Genomic DNA, 14124 nt, shown 5'->3' on the forward strand with positions numbered 1-14124 from the left:
GTGGTGCATCATTTTGAATAATCACTGTATAATTTCTTGGAATTGAATTTGTTACTGTACCTAGATAAGACTGTGTACAGTTACAGTTATCAGGAGTTTAAGAAATATCTACCTAGAGAATAATCTCCTTCTGTTTGTCATTCCATGCTACATGCGAACAAATTAACAAAATTGAACTGGTGGAATTGTAAATACATCTAAAATGTTGCTATTAATCTTCAGTTCAGATGTTCTGCAGCTCTTGAAAATGTGCACAGAATAGAAATGAACCTCCGGACCCCTCTTGTGACTCAATATCACCTCTCTCTCTCTCTCTCTCTCTCTCTCTCTCTCTCTCTCTCTCTCTCTCTCTCTCTCTCTCTCTCTCTCTCTCTCTCTCTCTCTCTCTATCTCTATCTCTATCTCTATCTCTCTCTCTCTATCTCTCTCTCTATCTCTGTCAGGCATACCATTTAAAGATATGTTTCAGTTTTCCTCAAGGTTACCAGGTAAACATGCAGAAAACAGCCATGATGTTGCCACATTATAGTTCGTGTTGACAGTGGTGAATGGTGAAACTAAAAAGATAAATGCCTCAGTTAGGCTGTAGCATGGGCGTCCATCAGGATGCTCATAGAAAATCATGAACATGTATCCTTGTCATTTGGCACAGTAATGTGCTAAGTAAAAACTTCTTCCACGTATAAAATTGTAGTGGCAGAGGTAATGGTTTGGGTCACAATGTAACATTAACAATATTTATCGAGCATAGGGACACAGAAATGTTTCCTACACACGCATTGGAGAGCCTCGGTTTTGGTTAACGTACTGTTATGCGTTGTACGGATGTTCAGATTAGGAACACAGAGGCCGATTTCAGTAGTCAGAACATTCGGTCACCTGTTGTCAAATTAGTGAGAGACCAGGCTCTTAAGTCTACAGCCAACAAGACTGATACCAATATAAAGGCATACCTGTACCAGTAATTGGAAACGTACTGTATGAGCAGAAGTGAAAAGTAGTAAATAGTAGTAAATAAGCCAAAGTGGGATTGGAATGAACGTATTCGTAGTGCCAACCAGGGCCCATTTGAGCAGTGCAGGCTGTCTGGCATCAAGCAAACCAAAATGGGCATATGAGCACACTGCCCATGTGTTAGTTGTTCATCACAGTTTTATTTATTTATTTATTTATTTACTTACTTACTGAAATTGGATCCAACTTTATGGGTGGCACATCTGCCACAGTCAAAACAAGTTCTGCTCCCAGTTTTGAAAGTCCCTGCTAAGAAAATGACGAGGACTAATGAATACTTTAATTTTACACCAATTCATTTTATTCTCGTGGCTTTCATAGCTGAATGCTGCCAGACTCATATTCTCATCTATCAGTTCATTGGCTGAATACAGCCATTTAGTTTGTCAGCTAATTTACCAACCCGGCTTTGAAACTGCACCGAGCATCTAATAAGTAATGTGAAGCTGTGTGCGTTGTTGTTTTTGTGATTAAATGGAAACATGCAAGTCAGCCTTAGCACTTTTCTATAGCAATTTCAGGCTAGGTTTAGCTAGCTACCTCTCTATTTAACTGTAGCATTACAATAACCAGTGGAATTGTGGCTGTTTTAATCCCACACAACTCCAGTGGATTTCTGGTCATATCCTGCTAATGGTACCATCGAGTCTCAAGCCATTGACACAGGCAGCCAGCCTGCTCTTTTGGTGAATTCTTATATTCTACCAGTTCATTGGAAATGTATGTCATATGTAAAACTGAACAATGAAATAGGGAAAAGCAGTGAAAACGCAAAACGCTACCTTCATGCCAACTCTTCTCTGTTCATATTGTTTGACTAACAAAGCTGGTCCAACATAGCAACAGTAACCATACGGATATGACCCTGTAGAGAAGTCAAGTAGAACTGATCCCAACTCTCTGTAACCTGTAGAGTATGACAGAAATAACATGCACTTGAATTAAGTTCCTATTCAAAATCTGTGAACAAATCTGTCATAACATGATGACAGAGCATAAAAAAACATTAATAGTATCCAAGAGAAAGTTAATTATATCCATAGCTCTGCTTCATTCCTGTGTGGGGTCTCTTTAAAGTGCGGGTACAATTTTCTCCAGCAAGTGCATTTAACGCTTCTTTGCAGCAGTCTCTGTGATATAATATTTGGATTCAAAAATGTATTCATCTGTGTATTGATTCACATTTTTTAGACACAGGGTTTTTATGGAAACACTATAGTTATTTTGAAAAGGATATAGTTATTTTGAAAAGGATACTGTAATCCAGCAGTTTATATGCGTTGTTCTTTTTGTCACAGATAAAAGACAAAACTAGATGTATAATTATTATTATTATACTTTTTATTTTCGTGTAATTATTTATGATTGTCCTGATTCAAATACAGTTTGGAGGGAGTGGCAATCACCAAAAATATCAAGAGAAAAGCATTTTAAGAAGAGCTGAGAGATCTTGATGTTGACTGAACCACGGTCAAGCCCATACTTTTTCTTGCAAATGCATTTGCGTGAGGCCTCGGTCCCTTGTGAGTGGAATTATGATGGGTTTCCCGATACTGTGGAGAGGAATACGTGAGAATTGATCACCTTTGCTTATTTATTCTTGTAGCAGATGCCCTTATCCACAGTGACATTCACTCTATGGCTTAACTTTTACGTGCTATCTGCATGCATGTTTACTGAAGCAATTCCAGTTATGTGCTTTGCCAAAGGGACCGCAGTGTCCTCCTACTTAGGGTGGAAACCCAGAACATTCTCTCCCTCATTTTGTTGTGCTGCCCAATATCATATAGGGAAGATTTGTATTTGGCTGCCAGTTCCAAGAGTACATGCGGGTCAGAATGAAATGAGCCCAGTGCAGACAGCCCGTGTTGCGGCAGAAGGGGTGCTTTAACATAATCTCATTGAAATTCAGAAGGGGAAGCAGCTCCCGGAGTAGGTTTTACTGAACATTAACCACTGGAGGGTGAGAAACACACTGCGCATGTCAATATTAGGGCAGGATGATGTCCTTACGTATAGTGGGCTCCAGAATTATCAGCACCCTTATTGAAAAGGATTTTTTAAAATGTCTGCAAATAATAACCAACGTGGATAATGATCTATATCTTATGTTCAAAGATATGGGGAAACTATATACTTTTATTTTAATACATTTTCTCTCATGTTTGAAAAATGACGACGCCAAAATTATTGGCACCCCTAAAAAATATTGTAAATGAAATCGAACAAAGTGAAACTGGCAATACAGTTTTACTTAATAAAGGTAATCTCAGTCTAAAGGAATTATATATGTCATTCAATCAATTCCTGGAGTATACAAATGAGGTAACAAGCACGCAAAATCTCTTTGTCAACCAGCAACATGAGAAAAGCCAAATAACTGTCAATTCAGAAGACACAGATGGTAAGTGAGGTAGGGCAATAATACCTTATGGCATGGTTTCAAACTTGCCAGGAAGACGCAAGTGCATATTATCCTCACGGACGGTCAGGAAGATGGCCATACGTAACCCAAGGATCATAGTTTAAGAATTGCAGATATTGGTTGCATCTTGGGGTCACCAAGTTTCAAAAAGAACCATGAAATGGCACCTCCATGCCAACAAACTGATTGGAAGGGTGGCAGGAAGACGGTCCTTACTGAGCACAATAAACAAAACCAAGCATCTGGAGTTTGCCAAACTTCATTGGAATTATGACTGGAAGAGAGTGCTATGGTCAGATGAAACTAGAATTGAACGTTTTGGCCATACACACACCATCGACATGTTTGGTCGCAAAAGAGGAAGGCATACAAGGGGAAGCACCTGCTGGAAATATGGCTGTGGATCATTGATGTTTTGGAGATGTTTTGCTGCCAGTGGTGCAGGGGCACTATTTAAGATCAATGCCACAATTCAACAAAGTACCAGGACATCTTGGCCTCTTCTAGGAAGCTGAGTCTTGGTCATAGGTAAATTGTCCAGCAAGACAATGACTCCAAACATATATCAAATTCCACACAGAAATGGTTGTGTAAATACAACATCCATGTTCTGTAATGGCCATCTCAGTCTCCAGACTTAAATCCTATCAACAACCTGTGATCCGAACTGAAGAGGGGGGTCCAAAAGTACAAACCCAGGGATATCAATTATTCTCAAAAGCTCTGCATGGAGGAATGGTCAAAAATCCCTCAAAATGTCTTCTCTAAACTTGTCACAAATGAGAGGAAAAGACTCATGGCTGCTATCTTTGCCAGGGGTGTTTGCACAAAGTATTAAACCAGGGGTGCCAATAATTGTGGAACCTGTTTTTGGGGAAATACTTTAAAAAAAAAATTTGTATCAATAACTGTATTATTTCTTTTTAGTTCACAGCACTTTGTGTGCATATTCATTTAGGGTGCCAAAAGATCTGGAGCCCGCTCTATTTCAACAGCTAATCAATACGATGCAAGAGCAATGATCCAGCCAACAAAGATTAAAAACATATTGTATGCAATACATTGTGTGTGCCTGTTGAGATTACATGAACGATATGTGTGAAATTGAAGCAGGTCTTTATATGCTATTTAAATAAAAAATAAAATGCAATTACCAAATTATTACTAGACCTTTCTTGTGAGGTATGCAATGTAAATCCCAGAGTTTAGATTGTGGTAGATCCTTCAATGTGGGTTTAAATGGCCAAAGGAAAGATTAGAATGTATTTAAAAAAAAAAAAAAAAAATTTATTACATTTTTCTACTTTACCAGGAAGCAGTATTTTTTTTCCCCCCTTATCAGAGAAACGTGGTGGTCCGCTTGCGTGTACTGTAATTAGCATGTGGTGCGGCTGGGCCTTGTTCAGTGTCCCGACCTGACTCGGTGCTGAGTACACTTTAGAGAGTTTTGAGAGGAGAACATCTTCCCTTATGGAGTGCTCAATCTTTTCCTTCTCTGGTGTGTTTGTAAAGTTGCAAATAGGTTTCCTGCAAGGGTTTGGAGTACTAGTCTGCCGTATTAACCGTTATCATAAAACACTCTCTCTCCCTCTCCCTCTCCCTCTCCCTCTCCCTCTCCCTCTCCCTCTCTCTGTCTCCTAATATTTGGACCTATTTGGTTACCTTGGAGAGTTATGATAAAAGATACAGATGTAAGCAGTACCATATACAGTACCCTACAGTCCCTTGCTGAAATTTACGGGTTAGATATCGTTTGTCCTCCTGACATTGAGCGTGTCGAGGCACAGATAATATTTGTCATGTTCCCGAGGGGGTGATTTATGCTGGGGTTTCAAGGTTTTGATCCCATGTTTACACTAAGCTGCATTTATATTACACTTTGCCTGAACAATGAACCTGCCTGCATCATTGATCTCAAAACACTGTATATTGTTTTTTATATCAAATTGCTGATGAAAATAGTAAAGTGTACTTTTCCTCACATTGATTCAAGTCTGTTACGTGTGCGTGTGTCGGTGTAAAAAACCATAATGCATCATATCGTGATTTTATATTTCTAGACTGAATTTGTCAATTTAATCAGTGCAAACCCAAGAATGTGAAGGATCTTGCAAGGATCTTCATAGAGGAATGGTCCAAAATCCTTCCAAATGTGTTCCTTAACCTTGTCAAGCATTCCAGGAATTGACTCCATGCTAATATCTTTGCCAGTGGTGGATGCACTAAGTACGAAACCTGGGGTGCCAATAATTATGGAACCTCGATTTTGGTTAAATATATTTTGTGTTAAATGAATGTTTGGTTGGTTCCATTGACACGTGGTGCCTCGGGGTGGATCCTGAGGTGCAGTGGGTGGGCACAGCTAGAAACCAACACAGGAGATAGCAGATATCAGAAAAAATACTACTTTTTATTTTTTCTGTGTTTTTTTTTTTCCCGGGGTATCGGTGATAGCGCCCCCCCCTCAGGGGCAAGGGTAGGGGAAAACTGGAGAAATAAAAGGGGCCGTTTAGGCAAAAAATAAACGAAGGTTCTTCCCAGACCGGGATATTATCCAGGGCTTCCTCCCTCCTTCCCTCTTCGGCCGCGTCAGGGCTGGCGGGAAACACAAAGATGGGGTGAATAGGAAGGGATTTTATCTGGCTCACGTGACCGGTGTCCGTTTCCAGGTCTTCGGTGTTGCCGTCCGTAAAGGTGGGGTCTTCTTCAGGGTCAGTATGGCAGGGCGTTGCAGGTCCTTCCTCTCTCTCCCTTCCACACTCTCACACGCTCAGGAATGGCACCGACTGACCCTGGCTGCAGCCTCGACCGCGCCTTAAATCCCATTCCCTGCTCATTAGGAAAAGAGGCTGCAGTTGAGTCAGTGATTTTCCACTCTGCTCACTCACGTGCGCTGTCCGGGGTCCTGGACCGCAGGTAGAGGGATCTCTCTCCAAGGTGCTGATCTCCCCATCACCTCTCTAGGCAGATATACTCCTTCGCACACCTCTCCCAATGCGTGACGTCTGTGCGGTTGACCTGCACGGGCCCCTCCAGGGTTCTCCACCCACGTGGCACAACATGCAGGAGCAGGGGTGCCACACACATCAATAACGTCCAGTATTTTTCACGTTTAACATTTTGAGTTTTAAGGTATTGTTTATTTTGTGCTTTGCCAGTCAGGGGTGCCAATAATTCTGGAGCCCACTGTATGTACTTAAACTGTACACATTAAAGTGTAAACAATAGTCAAAGTTTATTAAACTTTTAAAAGATACTATGGTTATGCACAAAGTTGGATCGAATGAAATATTACAGAACTGAGTGTGTCTTTGAAAGCAGCAAATGAAATGTGTGGAATATCGAGTCTGTCTGCACATCTTTCCATACAGGTCTGATTAGGTCTGAGAGTCTGAACAGAAAAGCTGTTAAAAAAAAAAACTCGCTCTTTGAATTCCCAGCCGCTCTTGAAAGGAAATTGTGTGCAATCATATTCATTCAAAAGCATTCATAATAAGACTAGTGTGCAAATTTTTTCAAGTGGTTAAACCATTACAGCTCATCTTGATGGGGTTGCATGGGATCTCTGTCCATAAACCACTAAGCATTATGGGTCTGTTCATAAACCTGGTCAGCAAATGCCTTGTGCCCTTCAGATCATTTCATATCTGACAGCTCTATTTTTCCATCTCAGTTACAATGTATGAGGAAAAGTCTGAAGGCATAACTGAAGACATCTGAGCGATGCCCTGATGGAGTGTTACTCAGTCTACCTGGAGGTTTCGCTTCAGACAGCTGGGTCAACAGTGCATCTGTACACTTCCTCGACACAAGTCTTAAAAAGATTCTGATGCGGCTCGATATTGCACATCAAAAGGCCTCTTTTAAAATGTGGGAACATCTTGAGTCTTCAGATCTCAGTAGGCTTTTGGAATGAGCTCCGAAGTCTATGTCAGAGTCATGTGAAGGACACCAGATGTACCACAGCAGAACATTCACTGCTGGCCAGTCCTTCATTCTGCATCCTTTCTTCTCAATTATGAGAAGACTATGGTTCAAAGGACATTTGTGAAGCCTGCTATTTTTTGTTGTTATTGTAAATGGACAGTATTTTATTGGTTTTAAGTATGGTAAGGTTGTGTATGAATACAATTTCATGGTATTACATTGAAACAGGATTTAGGAATTCACATGCTTGATTTCTTTCCCCGGCACTTTTTTTTTTTGAGATGGATGAAAAAAAATCTAGCCGCATGCAAAATGTGCAAGAATGTGTCCCAGGCAAACAAATTGTGTGATTTAACCAGGGAAATGGTGGATCTCTGTACGAAAATGACTAAAATGGCAAATCCGCTGCTGATAAGACTGAGGAAATGACTGTTCTCCAAAGCCAGCCAGGACAGCAAGCCCCCACAACTTGGAGAGAGAAAGTCTCATCCTGCACACTAACAACAAGCTGAAACATTTCCCATCTGCAGCTCACATCAGCATATTCATGACAATGCGTGGGAGGTGATGGTGTATTAAACATAAAAGGAAACCAGCTATGTTAAACACAGGCTTGCCATTGTTAATTTCACGAAATTGACGACAAAAATTAATTAAAGTAATTGATAAAACCTAAAATGCATCTTGAGTGGCATTTGTGAATTAGTGTTTAGTGTTGAATAGTGTTTAGCTGGTGCTTCTTTTGTGTAAAGGAGGATGTTGATTTTATCTGGGCAGCTGATTTCATTGATGGTGTCCTTTTCCAGCAGCCATACCATCCTGTTACTCGTATCTTTCTACTTGGCTAAGTGCTGTTAGTATGGCTTGGTTAAATGTAGCACTTGACCTGGGGACTTTAAGGATTCAATGTCTTAATTGACACTGGTCCAATTTCATATGAGGCATCACCATATGAAGTTGAAGCATCCCCACTGTGTATGACAGTCAAACTTTGACAGTTATTTTGAGGATGTCTGACAAAATGAAGACTAAATCTCTTTCTAAGCAAACATTTCGCCAACATCTCATACTGGTCCAAACCGAGACCAGTTTGACACATATTGAAAACATATTGCTGTTTGTATCCAGGCTGGGGATCGAAGGGTTTTGGGAGTTATATAATTTAGCTCCATCACTTAGTATCATCTTTTATCTACTTTATACTCGCTTGTCCAATTCAGGGTCACAGGGAGGCTGGAGTCTATCCCAGCATTCATTGGGCACAAGCCAGGAACATCCCCTGGACAGGGTTCCAGTCCATTGCAGGGAGAACATGCCCACAGCCGCATCTCCAATTCATCTACATGTCTCCATGAGAGGATCTGGGCTGGCCAGGACTTAAACTCGGAACCTCTTTCTTGTGAGGAAACAGCACTAAATACTGTGCCACCATGCTTTACTTGATATCACTGAAATTGTTTTCAAACTCAAATATCCTCTTCCTTTAAAAAAAAAAAAAGGATTAATAATAATATCCTATGTATAATGCAAATGCTGATGGCTATGAATTAAGTCATTTAATCTGGATGAATACCTCCCATTAAAAATGTAATGTAAAAAAATGTAATGTAATGTGTCTTTAATGAAAGTTAGTATGTTTTAAGAAAGTCAGTTGATACACAGCTACAAAATAGCAAAATGTTCCAACTAATTTGCAATTGTGGAATTTGCATGTTTATTCAGGTGAGGTAAAATACATGGCTCCTGTAATGCAAATGGAGGGATTGGTGTGGTATTTTTTTTTAATTCATTATTATAGTTTCTGTTCGGCAGACAGTTAACATTTCCGTCCTTGGTGTCTACCTGTTATTGTTTGTGAGAGATGTTTCTCTGTTATATTTACCTCTAGCTTTATTACATGTGGCCAGTAGTGCAGAAATAGTCACTGGCTGTGTCTGAAATGGTCCACTAGTTCCCTATATACAGTGACTGTCAAAATTATTCAGGATGCTTACATGCTATCCTATTTTGTGAAATTACAAAATGAGGGTTACACTTTTTTGAAGAAAATTAAACATTTTGTTCAAAACCTAAATTCTCAAACTGAAGACCTCTAAGGGTAAAATACATCTCAGTTAATGTCAGAGAAATGTAAAGAGAAAAACTGAAATATGAGGATAGTACTTAGTATTCAGAACCTTGAACTCAATATTCGGTTGAAGCACCTTTGGCAACATCTACAGCTGCATGTCTTTGAGTAAGTCTGCTAATGTTGTACGCTGACATAGTGTAATTTCTGAGGTCTCTCATGGCTGCTGGCGATTGCTTATCGCATTTTTTAAGTCCTGCCACAGATTCTCAATTGGATTCAAATCAGGACTTTTACTGAGCCCCGGTAGAATATTCACTTTCGTGTTCGTTTTCACTTTCACTCCAGGGTAGCTTTGGCCTTGAAACAATGTTCAATGAATTCTTGCCCCAGGTTTTAGTCTTTTGCCGAATGAAACCAGTTCTCCTGTAGTTTTTGTCTGTACTTTGTGCCATCAATTTTTCTTTCAGTCTTAACAAGCTACCCGGCCCCTGCTGGTGAGAAGCGACCACCATGCTTCACTCTAAGGATGATGTTTCAGATGTGCTGAGTTGGGTCTGTGCCAAACATGCTGTAACACTTGGCATTTAGACCAAAAAGTTACATTGTCTTCTCACATATTAACACAGCACCTTAAGGCACCTTTATTGTGGGATCACCCAGGTGCTTTCCTGAAAACTAGAAGGGCTTTTTTCAGCAATGGCTTCCTTCTTGGCACCCTTCTATACACTAGTTTTATGCACTGTTCTGAGGATGGCCGTTGAACACTATCTCTTTCAAAGCTGTTCGAGTGGCAAGAGTGGCATCCCTCACCAGGTTTCTGCTGCTCTGCATGATCTAGGCAGTATCCGTGTGGTCTGTTGCTTCTACCATTTCTTGACGATGGAATAGACTGTGCTCACAGTGATGTTCAGAGGCTTTATAGATATTTTTTCTTTATGTACTTTTTACTTTATTATTATTATTTTTTTTTTAACCCTTCACCCGATTTGTTATTTTCAATAACTTTGTCCCTTTAACGTTATCCCTTGATTTGAAAGCTACTTGCTCTTCATAGTTGAGTCTGCTTCAATTCACTACTTGACTGAGGAAGCTCAGAGAGAGCTTGTGTCTTTATCCTGAAAACTACTGTTATTTATACCAAAGTTCTATTTTTGCACACAGGAAGTTTTTAAATTAAACAAAGTTTGCCACAGTTATAAAAAAAAAAAAAAAAAAAAAAATGTCCCTTTAGAGGATTTGGAAGGTATTTTGCACCACACTGGTAGACTTGCTTGCCAGTTGAAGGATGAGAACACACTGCCTTCTGTAAATGAATGCTTCCAAATGGCATAATTTATTCTACTATTCATCTGGATTCTGTCCCAAGTGACACAAAGAGATAAAACGTATATCACAGAGCATTAATCTATCAGTTTCCCCCATGAAATAGTGTGCATTCATGTCCCACTTGCACTTTATGTTCATGCTTTGCCATATTCATTCAAGAGAATTATCATCCTTATATATGCTTATTTTTTTTATTCAACAGATTATACATTAACACTTTGTTACCATATATCATTTTTCTAAAGGAGCATATTTTGCAATAAGTCTTGAAAAAAAACTTCCACAGCCCTTCATGAAAATGTTTTGTTTTCTCCAACTGAAGTCAGCTGCCACATTGATTTTTTTGCCTGGTACTTGGTCCGACTCCGTAGCGAAGCTACAGCTCAGCTGTTTTGGCTGGCTAATATGATGATGCAGGCTTAGCTTGAAAGCCATGAATATTCAAATACGATGAGCACCTGTCCACCGGGAGATGAGGGATGAGTCAAGCTTATGCCAGAGCATTTGTTTAATGTTCTTTAATTTCAGACGTTCTTTGGTCAAGAAACAAGCCAACAAATGAGGTTAAATTGGAGTCACTCTCAGGCCCCGTAATGCCCATTTAGATTTATTTTTGTTTTTGGGGTTGCGTTTATGCGCTTGTTTTAGCTCATGCATCTTTGTATTTCAGTATGACTTGATCGTTGGGTGCTACCACTATTATGTGAGGTGGCTGCAATAAGTAAAACTGCTTTGAACCTCACTAAATGACATGATCGATAACCCTTTTTAAGTGTTTATTCTTGGACATCACCATACATGCATGGGATACACTACAACATTATCAAAATTTGCATACTGATGCTCTGTGAGGACTAATGGTACCTGATCACCCATGCAAAATGTTAAACGTGTTGTGACTTATTGTAAAACAATTTAGTGGTCATTTGGCAGTTGATAATCTGGTGTTTGGGCTCTGTTGTCCTGTTCCACATTGCTATTCTGCTCTACAACTGCATCATTGTTTTGGATGTGTGGAATTAGTATTTCTGTTAATATTAGACCCAAACCAATGGTGGCTGAACCATGCTTGCTTGATTAAAGTATAATCTATAGCATAGCAAGTTCAAATCTGAACTTTGATATCAATTCTGAATGATGGATCTTCATCTGACAAATCTTCTTGATATCATTTTGTGCATTTATTGCTAAATTATCACAGTACCCTTTACAACGTGAAATTTGAGAGCCATAAGTCGATTGTGAAATTTTGTTGGATTTTCTAAGTAAAAAGATCAACTGGGAACGAACCTGAATGTGACATGGATCATTTCTTAAACATTTGAATGCACAATCGCTTTTTATTTCTGGAATATAATAGAATGAATATGCTGCCCGGTCAGTCAATATTATCCAGAAATCACAGCTTCCACATATGCCTTGTCACCAGCTAACAGTCGTAATATTCTTGCATTGCAGTTTTTTGCAGTTCATCCTTGCAGAACCCTTCTAGCTCAGAAATATTATTAGATCTTCTTGCATACTCTGCATATTTGAAATCTCCCCACAGATTTTCAATAATATTGAAGTCTGAGGACTATGAAGGCCATTCTGAAACAGAATCTTTAATTTCTTTAAGTAGTCCATAGTTGATATTGAGATATGTTTTGGATCATTGTCTTGTTGAAATAGCCAACCTCTTTAAGCTAGGATTTGATAATATTTAGTTGAATATATTCTTCATTCCACCCAAACAATATTTATTATGCCACTGGTTGGCATATGAACCCAAAGCATAATAGATCTATCCCCTTATTAATGATTGACAAACGTTCTTTGCAAATGCTTCCTCTGTTTTTCTCTAGATGTATCTTTGCTGGTTGTGGCCAAAGTAATTGTTTCATGAGTCCCCAAGACTTTGCTATAAGAAGACTCTGGCTTATCAAAGTGTTGTGTAGCAGGTACTTGTATTAACATTGTTTCTGACAGTGTAAATTACCAACTGGGAGTGTTGAGATCTCATAGACTTGCATCACTTTGTAGGATTTAATTACATTTTTCTTAGAGTCAATTATTTTTATTTTAAGGCCCTTGCTCAACCCATGTTTGTTGGAAGTAAGCACAACACCCGGAGAACATAGTCAAGAGTATTTATTAAGCTTTGGAATTGTCTTCACCTGGCTTGATTTAGGCCTAGTAATTCACTCAAGTGTTGAGACCTGGTATTAATGGATCAACTGGAAAGCTTCCCAAACTTTGGCATATGCCATATTTACTGTTTTTTTTTTTCTTCCAGCCAATAAATACTATTGCACATAAAAAACTTGCAGAAATATTTCATACAGCCTCAGGAGTGTCCAAACTTATGCATTCCAATGTATATATAAAGTAAACATATAGAAACCCTGTTATTATTATGATTATTAATATTGTTATGATTATTATTAGTTATCAGTTGTAGTATGCTCACGTCCAGTCTTAAGCAATCCTGTGGAAAATCTTATGCAGTTCATTCCGTGGTGATATATTGTCAAGGGATCCTTTAGTTTTAAGAACCTTCCTACAATAAAAGCGGTGCCTTAGAAACAACCCCTGTCCAAGTCAACACATCAAGAACAACCTTATTTTGCCTTTATCCATTTCAGTATCAGGCAATAAAGTAGACTGACAATAACTAAAGGCCACTTTAATCTCAACTATGTTGACTTCCTTGCTTACGACATAGCTGTGACTCAATCTCTTAAATCTTTTAAATTATCGAAACCTTCACTTCCCCAGATTTCTTATTGTCATAATGTTTTGGCTCATGGCATTTGTCCACAAATACCCCATGCAAGGTCAAAGCGGTTAAATGGTTTTCCATTGTTTGAAATAGCAAGCGGTTGTGTTTAATGAGCAAACTCTGCTGAATGTTCCCATTACAAAGTTTGAATACAGTGAGGTGGAAAAGGATGTGAAGGCAGGAGCCATAAGCATCAAACATCATCTTTCCAAAATTAGTACAGTCACCAATATGCTCTATGTGCATGCACAACATAATGTATGTAGTATTTCCTGGTTTTGTAGTTAGGGCATGTGTCTTGACCTGGTCTTATCAACTTACTAGTAATTTTGACTGATTGACAACAGTTCCAAAGCAGTCTTCGAATGGAAAATGTCACAAGAGCACTGCAATGGATCACAAAAATATGTAATTCATTGAGAAACAGTGCAAATCAGTAGTTAATCTTCGATACATTTCTGTCTGCTACAATTTCAACAGAAGATCTGAGAGACTGCTGACTATGGTGCTGAACTTTGTGCCTCTCACACTAAGATGGCTTCAGTCATCTTTTGTACTTAACTGCAAATACAACCAAGATACAGTACACCAAGTCTGGCA

General features: G+C 39.1%; 1 long non-coding RNA gene across 2 annotated transcripts in view; it reads left to right on the forward strand.

Moving 5' to 3' along the window:
* LOC133137046 (uncharacterized) overlaps positions 1 to 8805 on the forward strand; it is a 74306-nt gene extending 65501 nt beyond the window's left edge. For both annotated transcript variants that reach the window (XR_009709585.1, XR_009709586.1), the window contains exon 3: positions 8587 to 8805. This is a non-coding gene — a long non-coding RNA (uncharacterized LOC133137046). The remainder of the gene's footprint in view (positions 1 to 8586) is intronic.
* Positions 8806 to 14124: the final 5319 nt, after the last annotated feature.

Source organism: Conger conger, chromosome 9 (genome assembly GCF_963514075.1).
Source record: "Conger conger chromosome 9, fConCon1.1, whole genome shotgun sequence".
Taxonomy (NCBI): Eukaryota; Metazoa; Chordata; class Actinopteri; order Anguilliformes; family Congridae; genus Conger; species Conger conger.